General features: G+C 42.3%; 1 protein-coding gene across 2 annotated transcripts in view; it reads right to left on the reverse strand.

Moving 5' to 3' along the window:
- The window catches only part of NINL (ninein like), a 106,145-nt gene that overhangs the window by 68,634 nt on the left and 13,149 nt on the right, over nt 1-24,362 (reverse strand). The window contains exon 2 of one of the 2 annotated variants that reach the window (XM_060285054.1): nt 19,000-19,051. The exons of the other annotated variant lie outside the window; for it this stretch is intronic. The gene's annotated coding sequence lies outside the window, so the exon portion shown is untranslated. The remainder of the gene's footprint in view (nt 1-18,999; nt 19,052-24,362) is intronic. 2 annotated transcript variants of the gene reach the window in all.

Consider the following 24,362-nt stretch of genomic DNA (forward strand, 5'->3'; position numbering starts at 1 on the left):
ACTCTGTGGGGCCTCCATATAAGGGCACTAATCTCATTCGTGGGGCTCCACCCTATTGACCTACGTCAGCACCTCCCAAAGACCCCACCTCCTGACACCACCACGTTTGGGGGTTAAGATTCCACATATGAACCTAGGGAACACACACACTCAGAGCACAGGAGTATCTTCCAAGCTCAATTCTAGAACTTCCTAAACATTCCAAAGCTAACTTCTTCAGCCATCACCATATGTGAATTACACCATGCACTTTTATTTAAGGGAAAAGAAAGCTTACAAGGTAAAGTGGCTAAGATATTATTATGAACCAAATGTTTGTGTCCCCTGAAATTCATATGTTGAAGGCCTAACCCCTCAGTGTGGCTGTATTTGGAGATGGGGCGTCTAAGGAAGTAATTAAGGTAAAATAAAGTCACAAGGGTGGGGCCCTGATCCAGTAAGATTCATGTCCTTATAAGGAGAGACACCAGAGAGCTCTCTCCCCACAGGTGAGCTAAGATGTGAGCAGATAACAAGAAGGCAGTCGTCTGCAAACAAGGTGAGAGTCCTCACCAGAACCAACCCTGCTGACACCTGCATCTCCGACTTGCAGGGTCCACAGCAATGAGAAATGAACTTGTATTGTTTCAGCCATCCAGTCTATGGTACTTGTTATGGCAGCCCAAACAGAATCATACAGATTTAACAGCTTTTGAGAATACGTATTTCATCTTTCACATATGGAAGGAAATAAAGTAAAAGACTTCTTATTTTTTTTAATATTTATTTATTTATTTGGCTGTGCTGGGTCTTAGCAGTGGCACTCGGGATCTAGTTCCCTGATTGTCGAACCCAGGCCCCCGGCATTGGGAGCACAGAGTCTTAACCACTGGACCACCAGGGAAGTCCAAATGACTGATTAAGAAAGATTCACGAACAAACATTTCCTAAGCCCCTTCTATATGCTAGGCTCCAGATGCTGCTCTCATGAACTAATGTTAGTAGCAAGGATTTTGCTGATGATTCCAAGGCAGAAATCGATGGAAATGAAGAGACCACTGGAAAGGTCTCTGACTTGACAGAAAACTTGGCTAGAGATACCGCCACCAGCAGAGGGAGGTTCAACCATGTCTGGGTAGGAACTGGTCATGCAGAGACGTCCAGTTTGTGCAGCATGTGAAGTGGGCTGGTTGGGTATGAAAACACAGCCAACCAAGAGGAAAACTGGCTTGTGAACACACGGATGCTTGATTAGTCCAGGTGAATCATTAATTTTAGAAATCCATGAAGATACAAAGATAGAAACTATCAGATGAGCAGAAACTCATGGAGGCTGCAGGGTCTACGCCGTGCAGGCTGGGTGGCAACCTGTCAGCAGAGGGAGGGGAGGCCCTGCTTGGCACTGCCTGTGATGGGACCTCCTGTGGGACTGGGAGACATCGAGTCTATACCGGGGCAGGAGGAACAACACAGACCTCTGCCTGCCCCACAGATTTCGCCTTAAAGTTCTGAAAGTCTCCAAAATCAGACAAGGACCTGCACTGCTAGATTCCCCAGAGCTTTGCAATTCATTGCTACATTTGTCACAAACATTTTTTTAAAGATTCAAATTTATTAGTAAATGCTTTATTATCTGAATGAAAACTATTCACTAATCTGACTAGTTACAAAGTTAATAACAAAAAAATTAGTAACCTTCACTCCTATAGTCAAATAACAAGCAGTTAGTAGATATAATGAAGAAAAAGGCCTATTTACATTAAAATAAATACACAGGATGGGCTTCCCTGGTGGCACAGTGGTTAAGAATCCACCTGCCAATGCAGGGGACACTGGTTTGAGCCCTGGTCTGGGAAGATCCCATGCCACAGAGCAACTAAGCCCGTGCGCCACAACTACTGAGCCTGCACTCTAGAACCCACAAGCCACAACTACTGAGCCCACGTGCCACAACTACTGAAGCCCACAGACCTAGAGCCCATGCTCCACAACAAGAGAAGCCACCGGAATGAGAAGCCTGCACACTGCAACGAAGGGTAAGCTCCGCTCCCTGCAACTACAGAAAGCCCGCATACAGCAACAAAGCCCCAACAAAAATAAATAAATAAATAAAATAAATACACAGGAATAAGCTTAAGGAATGTGCAAGATCTGTATGAAGAAATGTTTTAATGTTCCTGAAAGGCACAGAGAAAAGACTTTAACAAATGCAAAGAGATACCACGTTCTTGCAGAAGGAGGCACAAGTCTCCTTCATCTATACATTTAACGTGTCTGCAGTAAAAATATAATAGGGGGGCTTCCCTGGTGGCGCAGTGGTTGAGAGTCCGCCTGCCAATGCAGGGGACACGGGTTCGTGCACCGGTCCGGGAAGATCCCACATGAGCCCGTGAGCCATGGCCGCTGAGCCTGTGCATCCGGAGCCTGTGCTCCTCAACGGGAGAGACCACAACAGTGAGAGGCCCGCGTACTGCAGAACAACAACAACAACAACAACTATATATATATATATATATATATAATATATATATATATATATATATATAAAATGGGGTATTTGGGGGATATAGACAAATTGTTTCCAAGGTTTGAATAAATAAGCAGAAAAGTCAGGGTTTTCTGAAAAGGAAGAAGAATAAGAGAGGACCAACCCTATGAAGTGTTAAAACAATTACAAAGCTGCAATAATTTAAACAAGGTAGTATTTATTAGTGTAAGTCCAGAGAAAAAGAGCCACTGAACAGAAACACAAAACGTCTAAAAAAAATAGATGAAGACGTACACAGGAATCTAGCATATGATCCAGGTGACACTGCATAGCAAAGTAGAAAATAATTCATCAAGGAAACGCTACCCAAAAAACTGATTAGCCATATGTCAAAAAAAAATTTTTTTTGGATACCTATCTCATTCTTTTCAGCAAAGTAAATTCCAGAAGAATCAGAAATTTAAACAAACAAAAAATTAATCTATAAAAGAACTAGAATGAAATGCAGCTTTTGCATCATCCTTAAAAGAGTGGGAAGTGGGCTTCCCTGGTGGCGCAGTGGTTGGGAGTCTGCCTGCCGATGCAGGGGACACGGGTTCGTGCCCTGGTCCGGGAGGATCCCACATGCCGCGGAGCGGCTGGGCCCGTGAACCATGGCTGCTGGACCTGCCCGTCCGGAGCCTGTGCTCCGCAGCGGGAGAGGCCACGGCAGTGAGAGGCCCGCGTACCGGAAAAAGAAAAAAAAAGAGTGGGAAGTTTGACTTAAAAGTCAAAATTTCTATGAACAAAAGAATAACATCAGAAGATAAATAGCAAAGAAAAAAACTTCTAATATAAAGCACAACAAAAGGCTAATTTACTTAATAAAGAGCCCCTAAAATCAATAATGAAAAAGATTTACATCTTAAGTGATCTAGCAAAGGAACTAGATTGCATACAAGGAAACACAAACGGCTCTTAAACATGTGAAGAGATGCTTACCTGTACTTACTCATCAGAAGAGAAATACAAACGAAGCACAATGACATATGACTTTCCACTTATCAGATTGTGGATTGGTTTGCCGGGGCTCCATAACAAGGTACTATACACTGGGTGACTTAAAACAACAGAAGTGTATTTTCTCACAGTTCTGGAGGCTAGAAATCCAAGACCAAGGTGCTGGCAGAGGTGGTTTCTTCTGGAGTATCTCTCCTTCCTGCTGTGTCCTCACATGGTCATCCCTCTGCGTCTGCCTGGATCCTAATCTCTTTTTCTTGTAAGGACACCAGTCACACTGGACTATAGCCACCTGTTGGGCTGCAAGCCTTGTAGTTGCCCTGCTGCGAGACCGAAGAAAGACCCCAGATACAGCGACAGAGACGTCCACGGTTTATTGAACAGAGAATCTTACAAGTCTGAAGTAGAAGGTCCTCAAGAATTTTGCTGCAGCTCCTGGGATGGCCCGGCTGGTAGGTGTGGTCAGGAAGCAGCTGTGTGCCTCCGTCAAGGTGCTTCAGCTCACAGGGCCTGGGCTTCCTGAGACACCAAATGAGGCCAACCCTCATGGCCCAAGGCACCTTCCATGCTCTGACATCCTAGTTCTCTCTGGTCCAGCATGATGATATCTTTGGGCTCCACTCACTACTGAGCTCCGCAGGTGTCCAGGGGTGAGGCCGCAGAGACACCAGGCCTTTGGGTCCACGCCTCCCACACCCGGAACCCCCAGAACCAAGTTTTTCCCAGACACTGTCTCCTGTCTTCCTCTGGCCTTTGCATGGACTCTGGATCAACATCTGCTGAGTCTCACTTTCTCTCTCCCTCTCCTGCTCTGGGCTGGGGAAAAGGTGACATGAATTTTTCTTTGACATCCATGCAAAGACTGACAGAAACTCATTATGCATCATTAGCAGAACACTAATTATGTAACCAGAGGTACTGGAGCACAGTGCATGGTGGTTAAACAGACCCCGTCTTAAACATCAATAGGGAAACGCCCTGATACTTTGGAGCTCCAGAATCGACATTCTGGAATGACACTCAGACACTCAGAATGACAACTACATTTGTCATTCTTTCCAACAAACTTCACAATGTCCTAAACACACTGAAATGTTTTTTAAAATGTGTCTTCATGGAAAAACTTGATCAGGTCAGTCTCAGAACACGAAAGACAGTATTTACTAGGCTCTAGCCCAACTCGCTGTACACATGGCCATCCACAAATATGCAGCCAAAGATGAAAATAGCATGGATCAGAAATGGACTCAAAGCTGACAGGACAGTGAAAAAGAACATATAAATAAAACATCCAACATAACATAACGGAGGGCACTTGTCTCTCTTTTCCAGACAGTTTGGATCACATCACATTTACTCAAAGGGAAAGGGACTGCCCAACAGACATAGAAAAGTGAATGTATTACAAAGCTATTTCCCTTAAGCCTTCTCTCATTTTCTCCCTCCTCCACTCAAGTAAAAGATCTATTAAAAGAACTGTAATACGTAATCCTCTGGGCTTGTGAGGCCAACTGCACCTTTACCCTATTAATCAAACACTGAAGTGGATTCCAGAGGTTTTGTTCCAAGCCAGGCTGACACAACGCAGACAGACACCACCTCCCAACGATCTTCTGTGGGAATCAGGGTGGGCTCCACGCCTGGCCAAGGCCTTCGGGTGGAGTCAACTCAGCCAGGTCTAGAAACGCCCCCTCGGGAGGCTGGAAAGATCCAGGTGCCAGGCTAAGCCCAGGAGAGAGCAACAGAGGGACGGAGCAGGTCCTGGGAAAAGGAAGGAGACACAGAGGAATTCAAACAAGCTCTCTGGTCAGTCCTCACAGCTTCGATGACAGGTTCTGGATGGGCCCCCCTGGTGTGCCATTAGCTCGGGGATCCAATAAATGAGCAACTTCACCTCTGATGAGAGCCCCCCTGAACCAGAGCAGCTGTACACTGACTTACCTCCCCACGGCTGCACGTGAGGACACAGGCCTCAGGGACCTGCAGTCTCTCCACCCCTCTGCTGCCAGAAGTTCTCTCTCATCCTTGCTTTATGCTAGAATCTTAACTGAAGCACTTTGGGAAAAGAAGAGTGTGATCTAAGGCAAAGGCTGGAGAAATGGCACTTTAAATGGAGCCGTGCGCTGATGGGTCCTGGGTGTCCCGACTCCTCTGAGCAACTGCGTCCCTAACCGGTGGCCTGTGGGCAACATCAGGAAAGGCTTTTTCTCATTTCCTTTATGGTTAGAGACAACTTTGAGAAAAAGAATCATCATTCCACAGCGAAGATACGTTCCTCTGGTTCAAAGGCGGTGCAAACTGGCCTGAAGAAATTCCAGCTGGGTTAGTGGGGAAACACGGGTCACGAGGAAAGCCTGAACAATACCTCATTCCCTTAATGAAAAATACACACCATGCACCCCGGATTGTGTGTGCCTGGGTCGAGAAGGACTGTCCTTCCCACGCCTTTCCCCACGGGGAAGACAGTGGAGAAGGAAAGAGCATCCCAGTGACATACCTGCAATAGGTGAATGTGGGCTCGTAAAAGAAACCATGGTGCATCATAGACAGAATGACACTCCCTACACACCTGAATTTAAGGTTTGTAATTTATATGCAGTACCAAACTTGTGATCAACTCTGCAGCAGCATGGAAGGGAGACCAGTGGGGGAGGGGACAGCTGGGGGAGCAGCTGGCAGGATGGGGGTGTGGACGCCGATAATCCATTAGGTGGCATGGGCAGGAGGTCCTTCCTTGTTTTACAGCTTGTGGACGGAGGTCATGTGATATTAACATTTCAGGTCACATTACTGTTACACTGTTTGAAACTCTTTAAATACTAAAACAACCCTATTCCATTTTGCAGGTGAGAAACGACAGGTTTCACTATATTTGCAGGTGTATATTCCTTTGAGGCTCATAGGATTTGATCATGATTTGAGATCTTTTGCCAGTTTTGGAAAATCCTCAGCCATTATATCTTCAAATATTGCTTCTGCCCCATTCCCTCTCCTCTCCTTCCAGGACTCCAAGGACAGGGGTGCCAGACCCTTTCACGCCATCCTCTGTGTCCCTAACACTCCTCTCTCGTCCACATTTTTGCTCCTTTTGTCTACATGCTTCCTTCTGGATGTTTTCTGTAAGATCCTAACGTTTTCTTCATTGGTGCATATTCTAAACATATCCACTAAGTTAACGTTAGTTAGTTATTACAATTTTTAATTTCTCTAATTAATTCTTTTATAAACTATTATGCCCTTTGGAATAGTTCAGCACTCTGATAACATCCTAAGTCAAGATCACAGGTTGAGGGCTTCCCTGGTGGCACAGTGGTTGAGAATCTGCCTGCTAATGCAGGGGAAATGGGTTCGAGCCCTGGTCTGGGAAGATCCCACATGCCGCGGAGCAACTAGGCCCGTGAGCCACAACTACTGAGCCCGCGCATCTGGAGCCTGTGCTCTACAACAAAAGAGACCGCGATAGTGAGAGGCCCGCGCACCGCGATGAAGAGTGGCCCCCGCTTGTCACAACTAGAGAAAGCCCTCGCACAGAAACGAAGACCCAAGACAGCCAAAAAAATAAATATATAAACAAATGTGGGGTTTAAAAAAAAAAGAAAAGAATTTAAAAAAAAAATCACAGGTTGAGATGAATAAAAATGAGGTTTGGTTTCTGAGAAGGCCAATCTGTTCCAGTTCACTCCTGCTCCTGGGAATGATCTTCCAGGTCCTAACCTAAATGCAAGCAGTTTGCCAGGTGCTCTACCTTGGTGAGGTCTGGACACCAGTTTCTGTCCACCTGACCCTGTGAGGCTGTCAAAAGTGCTGCTTAGCCTTCTCGCATCCTTCAGAGTGTATGACGGTCCCACAACAATGCAGCCCCAAAGGCCAGACTCCCCTTCCTGGGTTTTCACCCCCTCCAGGGCTTGACCTGTTCATGTTTTACTGCCTCCTAGTTCTCCAGGGTCTTCGAGTGATGGTTAAAAACAGTCTGCCCAAATGTTTCCACTTGACTACAGCAGGAAATCTAAATGACCCAGCCCGACATGATTACATTCTAAGGTAGTTCCCAACCCTACTTATAGTCAAGGCTCACTGCTTTACCCACATACTCACTAGGTTTTTTTTGTTTTCCCATTCTTCTTGCATTTTTTTTCATTTTCTTCCCTTTATTTTAATTAATTAATTTATTTATTTTTGGCTGCGTTGGGTCTTCATTGCCGTGAGCAGGCTTTCTCTAGTTGCAGTGAGTGGGGGCTCCTCTTCATTGGGGTGCACGGGCTTCTCACTGAGGTGGCTTCTCTTGCTGCGGAGCATGGGCTCTAGGTGGGAGAGCTTCAGTAGTTGTGGCATGCGGGCTCAGTAGTTGTGGCTCACGGACTCTAGAGCGTAGGCTCAGTAGTTGTGGCGCATGGGCTGAGTTCCTCCGCGGCATGTGGGTTCTTCCCAGACCAGGGCTTGAACCCATGTCCCCTTCATTGGCAGGCGGATTCTTAACAACTGCGCCACCATGGAAGTCCCTCTTCTTGCATTTCTGACTTTCCATCTAGAACTATCTTTCTTTTGCCTAGAGTACAGCACTTAGAACTTCATTTTGGGTCTGTGGGTGGCAAACTGTTTTTGTCTGTTTAAACTTTCTTCCTTTCATCTTCATTCTTTTTTCCCTAATTAATTAATTTATGGCTGAGTTGGGTTTTTGTTGCTGCGTGCGGGCTTTCTCTAGTTGTAGTGAGCGGGGGCTACTCTATGTTGCAGTGTGTGGGCTTCTCATTGTGGTGGCTTCTCTTGTTGTGGAGCACAGGCTCTAGGTGCATGGGCTTCAGTAGTTCTGGCGCGCAGGCTCAGTAGTTGTGGCACACAGGCTTAGTTGCTCCATGGCATGTGGAATCTTCCCAGACGAGGGCTCAAACCCATGTTCCCTGCATTGACAGGTGGATTCTTAACCACTGTGCCACCAGGGAAGTCCCTCACCTTCATTCTTTTTTTTTTTTGTGGTACACGGGCCTCTCACTGTTGTGACCTCTTCCGTTGCGGAGCACAGGCTCCGGATGCGCAGGCTCAGTGGCCATGGCTCACGGGCCCAGCCGCTCCGTGGCATGTGGGATCTTCCTGGACTGGGGCACAAACCCGTGTCCCCTGCATCGGCAGGTGGACTCTCAACCACTGCACCACCAGGGAAGCCCCCTCACCTTCATTCTTGAAGGATGTTTCCACTGGGCATAGATTTCCTTTATCATGTTGAAAATCATCCATCTTCTGTTCATTGTTACTGTTGAAAAGGCAGTTGTGGGCTATTTGCTGCCCCTAAAGTAATCTGTCTTTCTTCTCTGGCTGCTTTTAATAATCTCTATTTTAGTTTGTTTTCTCTCATTTCTATTAATACATTTACACTATGATGTACTTTTTAATTTATCCTGCCTGGGATTCACTAATTTCTTGACTCTGTGGGCTGATGTACCATTAGTTCTGGAAAATTCTCATATATTATTTCTTCAATTATTGCCTCTGCACTGTTGTCCCTTTCCTGCTAAGACTCAAATCACAATGTGTTAGAACTTTTCCAACAAGCCACTCTGTCATTTATTCCCATCACTTCTTTAGTTCTACATGCTGCATTCTGTATAATTTTTACTTACCCACCTTCCAGTTTACTAATTCTTTCTCCAGCTCCATCTAATCTACTGTGAAGCATGTCCATATCGATGTTTTAATTTTAGTCACCGTATCTTTAAGTTGTAGGATTTCAATTGTGTTCTTTTCTAATTTGCTGTGTAACTTTTTATTATTTTTTACTGAATAATTCCATGCTGAAATTTCCAAGCTTGGCTTTTATTTCTTTTGTTATGATTAGGATATTTGTTTTAAAGTCTCTGTCTGATCATTCTAATATCTCATGTCTTTGTGGCTCTGTTTCTGTTGTCTTTTATTCCTGCTGGTCCTGGTTCATAGTATCTTGTTTCTTTGTGTGTCTGGTTATAATTGACTATCTGTGAACATTGTACATGAAAAATTACTTGGGGTATTATTTTTTGATGCATGGGATAATTAAATCTTCCTCTGGAGAAAATGTTCAATTTGCTTCTGCCAATAGTTTTCTGTGGGCAATAACAATCTGAGACAAATCCTTTTTTAATAAATTTATTTATTTATTTACTTTTGGCTGTGTTGGGTCTTCTGAGACAAATCTTAAACTACATTCAAGATTTCAAATTCTTTGAACCACAGAAGTTGTATTATACTACAAGCCACTGCAGGTAAATGGAATACTTCTACTACTTTCCCCAGTCAAAAGGAGGGATGGTTTGGTTAGTTAAATAACCTAGAAACAGAAGTTTTACCTGAAATTCTCTTTACTGAATAACCTATCTTGGATATTATTCCGTATGTGTATGCACAAATACATTAAGATGTAAATGTAAATATCACTCAGTTATAGAAAGAGCTTCCTCATTCTTTGCTACACCTACATGTACCACATTTGCTTAACCAATTTCCTATCAATGAGCATACATTGATCATATATATATATATATATAAAATACATATATTTCTTTTTCATGTTCTTTTCTATTATGGTTTATTACAGGATATTGAATATAGTTCCCTGTGCTATACAGTAGGTCCTTGTTGTTTATCTATTTCATATATAGTAATTTGTATCTGCTAATCCCAAACTCCTAATTTATCCCTCCCCCCATCTTTCCCCTTTGGTAAACATAAGGTTGTTTTCTATGTCTGAGAGTCTTTCTGTTTTGTAAATAAGTTCATTTGTATCATGTTTTAGATTCCACATATAAGTAATATCATATAATATTTGTCTTTCTCTGACTTAACTTCACTTAGTATGATGATCTCTAGGTCCATCCATTTTGCTGCAAATGGCATTATTTCATTTTTTATGGCTGAACAGTATTCCATTGTATATATATATACCATGTCTTCTTTATTCATTCATCTGTCGATGGACATTTAGGTTGCTTCCATGTTTTGGCAGTTGTAAATAGTGCTGCTAGCGTTGCTATGAACATTGGGGTGCATGTATCTTTTCAAAATAGAGTTTTCTCCAGATATATGCCCAGGAGTGGGATTTCTGAATCATATGGCAACTCTAGTTTTAGTTTTTTAAGGAACCTCCATACTGTTTTCCATAGTGGCTGCACCAATTTACATCCTGACCAATAGTGTAGGAGGGTTCCCTTTTCTCCACACCCTCTCCAGCATTTGTTATATGTAGACTTTTTAATGATGGCCATTCTGACCAGTGTGAGGTGATACCTCATTGTAGTTTTGATTTGCATTTGTCTGATAATTAGCAATGTTGAGCATCCTTTCATGTGCCTATTGGTCATCTGTATGTCTTCTTTGGAGAAATGTCTATTTAGGTTTTCTGCCCATTTCTTTTTTTGCTTGTTTTTTTATTATTGAGTTGTATGAGCTATTTGTATATTTTGGAAATTAAGTCCTTGTCAGTCGCAGTATTTGCAAATATTTTCTCCCAGTCCATAGGTTGTCTTTTTGCTTTGTTTATGGTTTCCTTTGCTGTGCAAAAGCTTATAACTTTGATTAGGTCCCATTAGTTAATTTTTACTTTTACTTCTATTGCCTTGGGAGACTGACCTAAGAAAATATTGGTACAATTTATGTCAGAGAATATTTTACCCATGTTCTCTTCCAGGAGTTTTATGGTGTCATGTCTTATATTTAAGTCTAAGTCATTTTGAGATTATTTTTGTGTATGGTATGAAGGAGTGTTCTAACTTCATTAATTTACATGCAGCTGTCAAACTTTCCCAACACCACTTGCTGAAGAGACTGTCTTTTCTCCATTGTATATTATTGCCTCCTTTGTCAAAGGTTAATTGACTGTAGCTGTGTGAGTTTATTTCTCAGTTCTCTATTCTGTTCTATTGATCTATATGTCTGTTTTTGTGCCAATACCAAGTTGTTTTGATTACTGTAGCTTTGTAGTATTGTCTGAAGTCTGGAATGGTTATGCCTCCAGCTTTGTTGTTTTTCCTCAGGATTGCTTCGGCAATTCTAAGTCTTTTGTGATTCCATATAAATTTTAGGATTACTTGTTCTACTTCTGTGAAAAATGTCATGAGTAGTTTGATAGGGACTACATTAAATCTGTAGATTGCTTTGGGTAGTATGGTCACTTTAACATTATTAATTCTTCCAATCCAAGAGCAAAGCATAGATTATTTCTAATATTTTGCTGTTATAAACAATACTACAGTAAATAATCTTATATATAGGTCATTGAGCACATGCATTAGCACATCTGAAAGATGTATTACTACAAATGATGGAAATACTGGGACAAAGGATCTGCACACTTACGATTTTGATAGATATGGCCAAATGCTCTGCATCAAATTTAAATGGAACACACCAGTAGTTTGTATCCTCATACCCTCATCAACACAGTGTCACAAATATTTTTATTTATACTTTTGGGTTTTTTTTTTTTTTAGTATTTTTAAAATTACAAGACAGGGCAATATAATATATATTACTGCAACGTTTTTTTTTCAATTAACAATATATCATGAATAATTTTCCAGGTAGATAAACAGAACACTAACACACTTTTTCTAAGTAAAATTTATACTGAAGTATAAATATTCAGGACTTCCCTGGTGGTCCAGTGGTTAAGACTCCACGCTTCCACTGCAGGGGGCACAGGTTCGATCCCTGGTTGGGAAAGATCCCACCTGCCATGTAGTGTGGCCAAAAAAAAAAAAAAAAAAAGAATAAATATTCAAAGATAAAAGTACACAAATCATAAAAGTATGGCTCAAGGAATACTTACAAAGAGAACACACTCATGTAACTACCATCCAGAATAAGAAGAAGATACTGACAGAAGGACCCATTAGTCATTATCCACAAAAGTAATAAAATGATTCTAACACCCAGTTCCAACGTGTGTGTGTGTGTGTGTGTGTGTGTGTGTGTGTGTGTTTTCCCACACCACCAAGCAATTCTCTGATACCAGCTGGGTGTCCTATAATTCTACTCAAATTTTTAAAAATTAATTAATTAATTTTATTTTTGGCTGCATTGGGTCTTCGTTGCTGCGTGCTGGCTTTCTCTAGTTGTGGCGAGCGGGGGCTACTCTGTTGTGGTGCATGGGCTTCTCATTGCGGTGGCTTCTCTTGTTGCGGAGCACAGGATCTAGGCGTGCAGGCTTCAGTAGTTGTGGCATGAAGGCTTCAGTAGTTGTGGCATGCAGGCTTAGTAGTTGTGGCTCCTGGGCTCTAGAGCGCAGGCTCAGTTGTTGTGGTGCACGGGCTTAGTTGCTCTGCGGCATGTGGGATCTTCCTGGACCAGGGCTCAAACCCATGTCCCCTGCAATGGCAGGTGGATTCTTAACCACTGCGCCACCAACGAAGTCCCTCTACTCAATTTTGACAGTATCCACCCAGAGACAGCATCAGACCCCACAGGTTAAGGGCTCAGTCCTACAAGACTGCCCCCCACCCCGACCTTCTTCAAGCACCAAATGCAAGTCCAGGTCATCATCTGTGCTTCAGACTGAGAGGTTATAGAATGGAGGTTTTAATGACACTTTCCTTGGGTTTATTTAATTTGCTAGAGCAACAAAGAACAGGGAGATTCAGGAAAGGAGTGATAGACACTGCGTCCATTTCCCATTTTCACAGCTCCTAGGCTGAGGGAAGCTCCAGCCCACGCCATGTGAAGTAGCTAAAACTTTGATAGAAAAACACAGTTTTGATAGCTTACAGAGTTTGAGGCAACCACAGCAACTGAAAAATGAGCGAGGAATCCTGAAAAGGAGAACACCAAAGAGAGAAAGCTCTGAATTCTGCAAATGTTACCTAACTCTCCAGAAAACCCATGGACTATGCATGTGTGGAGCAGCCTCCAAGCCGCTCAGACACGAATAAAAGAACTGAAATGAAATTTGAGCTGCTTCAAGAGGCAGAGTTTTCAGTCTGAGTCCAATCTCACTGCCTACTAAAACAAACACAAATGAACACTCTTCAGAGAAATATAACAGAACCTTCATTCTCCACAACACAACTTCACAATGTCCAGGATACAAACCAAAAGTATTCACAAAAATGAAGAACCAGGAAAGAGTAAGCCATTCTCAAGAGAAACCACAACCAGAGATTAACCTCAAGATGAATGAGATGTTGGAATTAGCTGCTTTAAAATCCTCTGCCAGCATAATTATACTCAAGGATGTGAAAGAAAAGATTCTCTTAATGAATGCACATATCGAAAACCTCACCAGAGAAACAGAAACTATAAGACAGAGCTAAATGGAAATCTGAGAACTAAAAAACACAACACCTGAAATCTGAAAATTCCAATGAAGGGCTTAACAGCAGGATGGATATGACAGAGGAAAAAGTCAACAAACTTAAAGATAGATGAATAGAAATCATCTAATCTTAAGAAAAGAGAAAAGGGAATTTTTAAAAGATTAGCCTCAGGGATTAAAGAGACAATTGTCAAATGTCTAGCATACATCCTAGAAGGAGAAGAGAGAGAATTAGGCAGAAAAACAGACTGAAGGACAAATGGCATAGATTATCCTAAATTAGGTGAAAAACAAAAATTTACAGATTCAGGAAACTCAGTAAACTCCATTTAGGATGAATGTTAATAAAGTTATACCCAGGCACATCAGAGTCAAACTGATAAAAACCAGTATAAGGAGAAAATCCTTGAAAACAGCCAAAGAAAAACAACACATCACATATAAGGACACAACAATTCAAAATGACTGCTGACTCCTCATCAGAAACAATGGGCTCCAGAAGACAGTGCAACTTCATCTTTAACATGCTTAAAAACAAAACAAAAGGAAAACTCTGTCCAACTATAATTTCATACACAAAAAAATATCCATCAAGGGTGAAGATAAAATAATTTTTGATTTAAAAAAAGCAACTAAGAGAAATGCCAGCAGGCCTGTTCTAAAATAAATGGTAAAGGAAGCTCTTTAGCTGAAGAGAAATTATACCAGATGGAAACATATTTTTGGAAAGGAATAAACAGCATCCAGAAAAGTAAATATTGGAGTAAAATAAGAGAAAAAAGTCTTAAACTTGGAAAAAATACAAACAACTAAAGTAAAATAATCATAACGTTGTCTTGTCAAATTTATAACATATGCAGATGTAATATCTAAAATCTAAACTATCATGAAATGGGTGAGATGGATGTATACATTTGCAGGATGTCTATGTTACATGTGAAAGTGGTAGAATATTAACTCCAAATAAATTATGAAAAGTTAAGTCCACAAAAAAACCTGCACACAAATGTTTACAGCAGCTTTATTCATAATTGCCAATACTTGTTAATAACCAAAATGTCCTTCAATAGGTAAACAGATAAACTGTGGTACATCCATACAATGGAATATCATTCGCCACTTTTAATTAATTAATTAATTAATTTTTGGCTGTGTTGAGTCTTTAACTGGGGAAGTCCCTATTCACCACTTTTAAAAAATGAACTATCAAACCACGAAAATGCATGGAGGAACCTTAGATGCACACTACTAAGTGAAAGAAGACAATCTAAAATGGCCGCATGCTGGGGCTTCCCTGGTGGCTCAGTGGTTAAGAATCCGCCTGCCAATGCAGGGCACACGGGTTCAAGCCTTGGTCCAGGAAGATCTCACATGCCATGGAGCAACTAAGCCCATGCGCCACAACTACTGAGCCTGCGCTCTAGAGCCTGCGAGCCACAACTACTAAGCCCACGTGCTACAACTACTGAAGCCCACACGCCTAGAGCCCGTGCTCTGCAACAAGAGAAGCCACTGCAATAAGAAGCCCGTGCACCACAACAAAGAGTAGCCCCCACTCGCCGCAACTAGAGAAAGCCTGCATGCAGCAACGAAGACCCAATGCAGGCAAAAATAAATAAATAAAATAAATTTATTTTAAAAATAAATAAATAAGTAATAAAATAAAAAGGCCACGTGCTATATAATTCCAGGTATATGACATTCTGGAGAAAGTAAAACTGTGGAGACAGTAAAAAGATCAGTGGTTGCCAGGGGTGATGATGGAGCATGGCTGAACAGACAGAGCACAGGGAATTTAGGGCAATGAAACTTCTCAGTATGACACTGTAAAGGTGGAAACGTTATTATGCGCTTAAAAAACCCACAGGATGTAAAACACAGAGAGTGAACCATAATGTAAACTATGGACTCTGGGTGATAATGATGTCAAGCAATGTAGGTTCGGTGAGGGATGTTGATGGTGGAGGAGGCTATGGGGTGGGAGAAGTATATGGGAACTCTCTGTACTGTCTATTCAATTTTGCCGTGAACCTAAGAATGCTCTAAAAAAATAATGTCTATTAAAATTTTTTTAAGAAAACAGAAAAACTGGTTGGATAAAATACTGATTATGCTACAACATTTATGACCCTTGAGAACATTATGCCTAATGAAAGAAGCCAGTCATAAAAGACCACATATAGTATGACTTCATGCATATGAAATGTTCAGAATAGGCAAATCTATAGAGATAGAAAATAAATTAGTGGTTGCCCTGGGCTAGTGGGGGCGGGGGGGTGTCAGAAAGAAATGGGGAGTGACTGCTAATGTGGAATTCTTTAGAAATGATGAAACTGTTCTAAAATTTGTTGTGGTCATGGTTGCACAACCCTGTGAATATACCAAAAACCACTGAATTATACATATTAAATGGGTGAATTGATGGTATGTGAATTATATCTCATTAAAGCCTGTCATTTTTTTTAGAGTAAAGCTGCAATTTTTAAAAAGTAACTGGTTAGAACCCATACCACGCATACTTTAAACATTAGAATGCTGAAGAGGCCATATTAATAGACTTCTAGAGACAGGGTTTTATCAAAGATAGACTTTTCATAGTGATAATTCAGCAGGAAGGCACGTCATAAATATCCACATGCTTAACAATAGAGTCTCAAAATAAACAAAGCAAAAACTGAAAGAACCAAAGATAGAAATAGACAATTCCACAATTATAGTTGGAAATTTTAACACCAGTTTCTCAGCAGGTGATAGAACTAGATTTCCCACCCCCCCTGAAAAAAAAAATCAGTAACGATACAGATGATCTACACAACACCATCGACTACCTTGCCTAAAAATAAATATGCTGGGACCTCCCTGGTGGTGCAGTGGTTAAGAATCTGCCTGCCAATGCAGGGGACACGGGTTCGAGCCCTGGTCTGGGAAGATCCCACATGCCGCGGAGCACCTAAGCCTGTGTGCCACAACTACTGAGCCTGCACTCTAGAGCCCATGAGCCACAACTACTGGGTCCATGTCCCACAACTACTGAAGCCCTCGCGCCTAGAGCCTGTGCTCTGCAACAAGAGAAGCCACCACAATGAGAGGCCCACACACCGCAACAAAGACCCAATGTAGCCAAAAATACATACACACATACATACATAAAATAAATATGCTGAGTACAGTGAGCAGTGGTTAAGCATTCATTTCATAATAATTTTTTGTCTCCTCAGAAAGTATAAGCATCTTTCAGCGGTCTGAAATCTTTCTTTAAGTCATCGTAAAGAAGCTGACCAAGGTAATTTGCACTGATGCCTTCTTCCTTCTTAACATCCTTTTCCAAACACGAAGATTCATTCAAAACCATTCCATTTCCCCCAAGGCACAGTCCCCTTATTCTTTCCTCTTAGACTTTTTTTTTTTTTTCTTTTGCGGTACGCAGGCCTCTCACTGTTGTGGCCTCTCCCGTTGCGGAGCACAGGCTCCAGACGCACAGGCTCAGCGGCCATGGCTCACGGGTCTAGCCGCTCAGCAGCATGTGGGATCTTCCCGGACCGGGGCACGAACCCGTGTCCCCTGCATTGGCAGGCGGACTCTCAACCATTGCGCCACCAGGGAAGCCCTCCTCTTAGACTTTTAAATTCTCTACTCCCCAGAACCCAGGTGGTTTTGATAAGAAGCCCTGCTTCCCTTCAGGAATGTGTTGAGGGCCAATCACAGTGGTCAGTCAGAGGTAGGGTGTATCCAGGCGGGTGGTTTTTGAGTGCTGCAAACACCACGCAGCAAAAAATGGACCTGGCCTGTATCCCCATTTCATCACACGGCAGCGGACCCCTGGAAGGCATTTGTTCATTTCCTAACAGCAAGCAGCAGAGTCAAGGCACAAGCTGGAGTCTCCTGCTTTTCCCAGGAGGTTGTTTCACCGCCAACGCCTTGTGATGTTCTCCAGAGTCTTAGGTTCCATAACACTGTTACTTTTCAGCGGCTACCCGCCAGGTTCTGCCTCAAGAGACCCGTACAACCGCCTTCAACATAAGTGACTATCATGTAACGACCTGCATATGGCCTGAAAAGACAGCCCCGTGTCCAGAGCATCTGCACACCAGAGAGCCTCCATCACACGGACGAGGCCACACTGGGGGCTCACGCGCCTCCATCCTAAGGATCAAGGGCCCCAGGGCACGTCCTCTCCCTCAAACCACTCGCAGGTAATACAAGTTGCTCTGCATCTGTGGGACCAGGCTAGGACAGCAGGGAGGACATTAAAGAGGAGGCACCCGTTGGGGCTATGTACACCATGGGAGGATGCCAGGGACAGCTTATTTTTAAAAAGGAAGAAAGAAAAGCAAGTTGCAAAACTGTATTCTTTCATTCAAGAAATATTTACTGAGGGAATTCCCTGGCAGTCCAAGGGTTAGGACTCCGTGCTTTCACTGCTCAGGGTCCGGGTTCAACGCCTGATCAGGGAATCAGGGTCCCACAAGCTGCACGGCGAAGCCAGAAAAGAAAAAGAAAAAGAAGAAATATTTACTGAGCGTGGGCCATTCTAGGCACTTGGGACACTGCAACTAACGAAACAGACAAACGCTCTCAACCCGGCAAATAAGCAAATCCTATCTTAGATGGTGCTAAGTGGTACAAGAGAAACAAAGCAGGAGCGGGTGGGGAAGTTGGCTCACAGTTTTAAATGGGTAGACTGGGAAGGCCTCCCTGTAAGGTGGCCTTTCTGCACACCTGAAGGTTCCCTCCCTTGTTCTGCATACATATGCTTCACAACCAGCCAGGCTGGCCTCAAATGATTTCAGGAGGTCCCTGAACCCCTGAGTACTCCCCTGCCTTCTTCTGAAACCTGAAATTCCTTTAATGAGGGTATAAAAAAACCTGTTTAATTACATACTCTCAAAGAGGAATATCTGATGGTTTTGGAAAAGCTGGCAGGCAGTGCTCCCATGTCACCAGGTGACCATGGAAGCATATGGCTGATGGCTCGGCTTTGCTCTGTCTTGGGAGAAGGCAGGCACCAATTTCAAGAAGACAGGGGATCACTGAGTCAGGAGGAGCAAAGGGGGATATCAGACGGCACTCATCCAGGCTCAGCTACCTCTGCCTGGTTGGTGCAGGACAGAGCAGCTGTCTGCTGCGTGGTGCTTAGGTTGTGCGGCTGACACCAGGCAATTCCAGTACACTAACCATGATGTTTACACAAGACAATTTAGCAGTCGCTGAGCACCCTGGAGACTCACCGATCACCAGCACTAAGCTGAATCCTTACCTTCTGCACCATCCGCAGTAAGGGGAGAGGAGAGCTCTGTAGCAGACCTGCTCTGAAAGAAACGTTAAAGAAAATTCTTCAGATGGGAAGGAAATAATACCAGAGGGAAAACTGAAATTTCAGGAATAATGGAGGAGCAACAGAAATGGCAAATAACTATGTAAATATGAGACTTTTTTGTATGTACATGTGATGGATGGATGTATGACAGCAAAAAGCAAAACTTCTAACACGGAAGCAGTTTCTGATGCATGAAGATGTAACACAAAGTGGTGGTGTGGTTTCTATGTTCCCCTTGAAGTGGCACAATCTTATTTTCAAGTAGACAGAGAAAAGCTAAATATGAGTACTGTAATCTCTAGAGCAACCACTATACAAAGATATATGGTTAAAAAATTCAAGAGGAAAACAAAAAACTTCAAGAATGATTAAAATGGGACACTAAGAATACAGTCAATAATAATGTAGGGGAATATAGTCAATAATAACGTAATATCTTTTATGGTGACAGATGGTAACTAGACTTATGGTGATCATTTTGAAATGTACAGAAATATCAAATCACTATGTTGTACACCAGGAACTAACATAGTGTTGTAGGTCAATTATACTTCAAAAACAAACAAACAAGCTCATAGAAAAAGATATCAGATTTGTGGTTATTGGAGGGGTGTGGGGAGGGGGAATTGGATGAAGGTGGCCAAAAGGTACAAACTTCCAGTTATAAGATAAATAAATACTAGGGATGTAATGTACAACATGATAAACACAATTAACAAACACTGCTGTATGTTTTTTTTAAAATATTTTTTATTTTATTTATTTTTGGCTGCGTTGGCTCATTTGCTGCGCACGGGCTTTCTCTAGTTGTAGCAAGCAGGGGCTACTCTGATGCGGTGCAGGAGCTTCTCTTGTGGAGTACAGGTTCTAAGCGCACGGGCTTCAGTAGTTGCAGCATGTGGACTTCAGTAGTTGCAGCATGTGGGCTTCAGTAGTCGTGGCTCGCAGGCTCTAGAGCGCAGGCTCAGTAGTTGTGGCTCACGGGCTTAGTTGCTCTGCGGCATGTGGGATCTTCCCAAACCAGGGCTCGAACCTGTGTCCCCTGCATTGGCAGGCGGATTCTTAACCACTGCACCACCAGGGAAGCCCCACTGCTGTATGTTATATATGAAAATTGTTAAGAGAGTAAATCCTAACAGTTCTTATCACAAGGAAAAAATATTATTTTTTCATTTTCTTTTATTTTGTATCTATATGAAATGATAGGTGTTCACTAAACTTATTGTGGTAACTATTTCATGATGTATGTAAGTCAAATCATTCTGTACATCTTAAACTTACACAGTTTTGTATTTCAATTATATCTCAATAAAACTGGAAGAAAAAAATGAAATAATAAAAAGAGAAGGAATACTAAGAAACATTCAAGTAATCCAGGAAAGGAAAAGAGAGAAATAAAAATATAGAGGACAGTTATATGTCAACTGTACCTCAAAAAGCATACATACACACACACCGGGGACAAACAGAAAACAAATAATAAAATGATAGACCTATATCCAAACATATTAATGGTTACATTAAATGTAAATGGTCTAAACACAGCGACTAAAAGAGAGGGACTATGAGACCCAAATACATGCTCCCTACAAGAAATCTACTTCATTTTTTAGTAGAAGGACGGGTAAAATAAGCCATACAAACAATATTTCTTTATGTGAAGTGGCTATATTAACACCAGAAGTAGACTTTGGAGCAAGGAAATTACCAGAGATATAGAGGGGCATTAAATGACTTCAAAATGTCCACTCACCAAGAAGACATAATAATCCTAAATGTAGATACACCCAAAAATAGACCAACAAAATACATGAAGCAAAAATGGACAGAACAAACTTCTTTTTCAGTTCCACAGCTTTCCTGGGGCAAAATTCTCTGGAGCCAGCAACACATAAACACATAAACAGTAGGTGACAACTGGAGGTTGGAGATGGAGAGATGGAGTTTAAAACTCCTGGGCTGGGGGAAGGGAGAAGAGATGACACACATTCACGTGTTTTACTTCCAGGATCCCCACCAGGTCTTCATGGTAAAGACTGGAGAAAAAAAAATCTCTCATGATTTGGACAGGGAGGAGAGGAAAACTTACAGTTTTGAAATGCACCCAGAAAAAAGTAACCATTTTGAAAAACCACCCATAGCAAATGCCTTGCCTCAAAAGAAAACTATTTTATCAGAGTCTTATCAGACCTGTGGGGAAGGGCAACTTGACAACTGGAGCGTCTTCTAGCCTTCCTGTCTTACAACAGGGAGGAAAAACAACAACAACCAAAAAAAAGGAAAAACTAAGAAACTTCTGAAGGGCACAGTCCAGGACCTCAGGCCCACAAAAACAGTCTGACTCACAGGATTACAGAATGCTTTCCTCGCCTAGCAACTCACCACCACATGCACAGGGCTCCAGTAGAAAAGCAGTTCATTACACCAAGAGAGCTGCAAGACACAGATTCCATTTCAGATAGAGTTTCTGGGGAAACCTATAGACAGTAGGGAGACAACAAAGGACACCTGAAGAATCTGAAGCCTCTACCACTTCAGCAAACGTCAAACACAGTAGGAGTTAGGATCCCTAGCCAGAAAAACAAAACCTCACACTACACATCTACTTATTTCAGTTCCTATTATCCGATATGTCAAGTTCAGTTTTCAACAAATAGTTACAAGGTGAGCTAAAGGCAAGAAAAAGCAGAATTTGAGGAGATAAAGCAGGCATGAGAACCTGACTCAGATATGGCAAAGATTTTGCAATTATCAGACTGGGAGTTTAACTATGATTACTATGCTAGGACCTGTAATGGAAAAAAAGTGGACAACCTACAAAAACAGATGGATAATATAAGCAGAGAGATGGAAATTCTAAGAAAGAATCAAAAGGAAATGCTAGAAATCAAAAAGAGAGTAACAGAAATGAAGAATGCCTTTGATAGGCTCATCAGTAGACTGGACATGGCTGAGGAAAAATCACTGAGCTTTAATTTACGTCACTAGAAACTTCTCAAACTGAAAAACAAAGAGAAAAAATAATGGAGGGGGGAAAAAAAGGAACAGAATATGCAAGAACTGTGAGACAATTACAAAAGGTGTAACATAATTAAAATATGAGAAGGGACTTCCCTGGCGGTCCAGTGGTTAAGACTCCACACTTCCACTGCAGGGGGCATGGGTTCAATCCCTGGTCGGGGAAGTAAGATCCCACATGCTGTGCAGCACAGCCAAGAAATAAAAAATAAGAATAAAAATAGGGGCTTCCCTGGAGGCGCAATGGTTAAGAATATGCCTGCCAAAGCAGGGGACACGCGTTCAAGCCCTGGTCTGGGAAGAACCCACATGCCGCGGAGCAACTAAGCCCATGCGCCACAACTACTGAGCCTGCGCTCTAGAGCCCGTGAGCCACAACTACTGAGCCCGCATGCCACAACTACTGAAGCCCGCATGCCTAGAGCCCATGCTCCGCAACAAGAGAAGCCACTGCAATGAGAAGCCTGCACACCACAATGAAAGAGTAGCCCCCACTCACCGCAACTAGAGAAAGCCCACGTGCAGCAACGAAGACCCAATGCAGCCAAAAATAAATAAATAAATTTATAAAAAAATAAAAATATTTTTTTTTAAACAATGAGAAGGAGAAGAAACACAGAAATGAGCAGAAGAAACATTTGAAGTAATAATGGCTGAGAATTTTCCAAAATTAATGATAGATCCCAAAGTACACATCCAGGAAGTTTGGAGAACACCAACAAGGATAAATATCCAAAAAACTACACCTAGGCATATCATATTCAAACTGCAGAAAACCAAAGACAAATCCTCAAAGAAGCCAGAGGGGAAAAAAAATCTCACCTGTAGAGGAGTAAAGAATTACATCCGACTTCTCAGAAGCCATGAGCAAGAGAATGGAGTAATACATCTGAAGCATTGAACGAATAAATCACCAACCTATAGTTGTACATCCAGAGAAATTATCCTTCAAAAGTGAAGAAGAAATAAAGACTTTCTCAGACAAACAAAAACTGAAGGAATGCATTGCCAGGAGACCTGCCTTGCAAAAACCGTTAAAAGTTCTTCCGAGAAAAGGAAAATATATATAGGTCAGAAACTCAGATCAACATTTAAAAAGGGAAAGCATAAGAGAAAGAATAAATGAAGGTGAAATAAAGTGTTTCACTTTTCTTTTTCTTTTTTTTTTTTGGCCACACTGCATGGCTTGCGGGATCTTAGCTCCCCAACCAGGGATTGAACCTGCACCCTCGGCAGTGAAAGCACGGAGTCCTAACCACCAGGCTGCCAGGGAATTCGCTCATTTTTCTTATTGACTTAATAGATAACTGTTCAAAATAAAAATAGCAACAATGTGCTGGGTAATCATAGCTTATGGATACGTGGAATGAATGACTGCAATGTTATGAGGAACGGGAAGGAGGACTCGGGAATACTCTGTTATGAGGTACCTGCACTATCTGTAAAGTGGTACAGAGTTATTTGAAAGGGTACATAGGGACTTTCCTGGTAGTCCAGTGGCTAAGACTATGTGCTCCCAATGCAGGGGGCCCGGATTCGATCTCTGGTCAGGGAACTAGATCCCACATGCTGCAACTAAGAATTCAAATGTCATAACTAAAGATCCCACAGGCTGCAACTAAAGATCCTGCATGCCGCAACCACGTGCCACAAAGAAGAGCCCGCATGCGGCAATGACGATCCTGCGTGCCCCAACTAAGACCCAACGCAGCCAAATAAATAAGTAAATAATTATTAAAAAAAATTGGACATAGATTAGTTGCAAATGTACATTACAAACTCCAGGGCAACCATTAAAATTCTTTTTCAAAAGAAGAATTGATATGCTAAGAGAAGAGGGAAAATGAAATCATATAAAATGCTCAATTAAAGCCAGAGAAGACAGGAAAAAAGGGGAATATATTTTAAAAAGGAAACAAAGAATGGTGCAATGAATGGAAAACAGTTACAAATATAGTAGATATTAATCCAACTATATCAATAATCACTTTCAGTGTGAATGGTCTGAATACACCAATCAAAAGACAGAGCCTGGGGGCTTCCCTGGTGGTGCAGTGGTTAAGAATCTGCCTGCCAATGCAGGAGACACGGGCTGGAGCCTTGGTCTGGGAAGATCCCACATGCTGTGGAGCAAGTAAGCCTGTGTGCCACAACTACTGAGCCTGCGCTCTAGAGCCCGCGAGTCACAACTACTGAGGCTGCACGCCACAACTACTGAAGCCTGTGTTCCTGGAGCCCATGCTCCGCAACAAGAGAAGCCACCACATGAGAACCCCGCACACTGC

Source organism: Globicephala melas, chromosome 15 (assembly GCF_963455315.2).
Source record: "Globicephala melas chromosome 15, mGloMel1.2, whole genome shotgun sequence".
Lineage (NCBI taxonomy): Eukaryota > Metazoa > Chordata > Mammalia > Artiodactyla > Delphinidae > Globicephala > Globicephala melas.